This window comes from Schistocerca gregaria, chromosome 2 (assembly GCF_023897955.1).
Source record: "Schistocerca gregaria isolate iqSchGreg1 chromosome 2, iqSchGreg1.2, whole genome shotgun sequence".
In the NCBI taxonomy this organism is placed as follows: Eukaryota; Metazoa; Arthropoda; class Insecta; order Orthoptera; family Acrididae; genus Schistocerca; species Schistocerca gregaria.
In genome coordinates, this window is record NC_064921.1 from 312,950,178 (window position 1) to 312,950,876 (window position 699).

Consider the following 699-nt stretch of genomic DNA (forward strand, 5'->3'; position numbering starts at 1 on the left):
CACAACAACACAGTGCTGCCCTGCCCCAGGAGATCCTGGGCCTAATCTCAATGATGAACCGCCTCAGGAGACATTGGCAGCGTACCAGGCGCCAGCACTTCAAACAGCACATTAACAGGCTCCAGGGTATAATCCGGGAAAAAATACAAACATTTAAGACACAACAGTGGAACCAGAAACTCGAAGGGCTGGACACCACGCGACCTGGCGGGTGGAAGCTGGCCCAACACTTCACCAGGGAGAAACTGTACACCCCCACATTACAAGGGCCCGACGGACCAGCATATTCTGCGGAAGAAAAAGCGGAACTGATAGCCCTCACACTCGCAGCGTCATTCACACCGAACCTGGATCCCTCAGACCCAGCGTTCACACTTGCCACGGACCAGGAAGTCACACGCATCTTGGCCCAACCAGCGCGCAACATCATCCGACAAGCTAGTACAGCTGAAGTCAAATGGGCCATCATGCATACCACCGCTAGGATGGCCCCTGGTCACGATGACATTCAAAACTGTGTCCTCCAGGAGTTCACGGACAAAGCTGTAGACTACCTAACACACATCACGAATGCCATACTCAAGCAACAACACTTCCCCGCCTTTTGGAAGACGGCCAAGGTCCTGATGTTCAGGAAGCCGGGGAAAGACCACTCCCTCCCACAAAATTACCGACCCATCAGTCAGTTGAGCGCGCTCA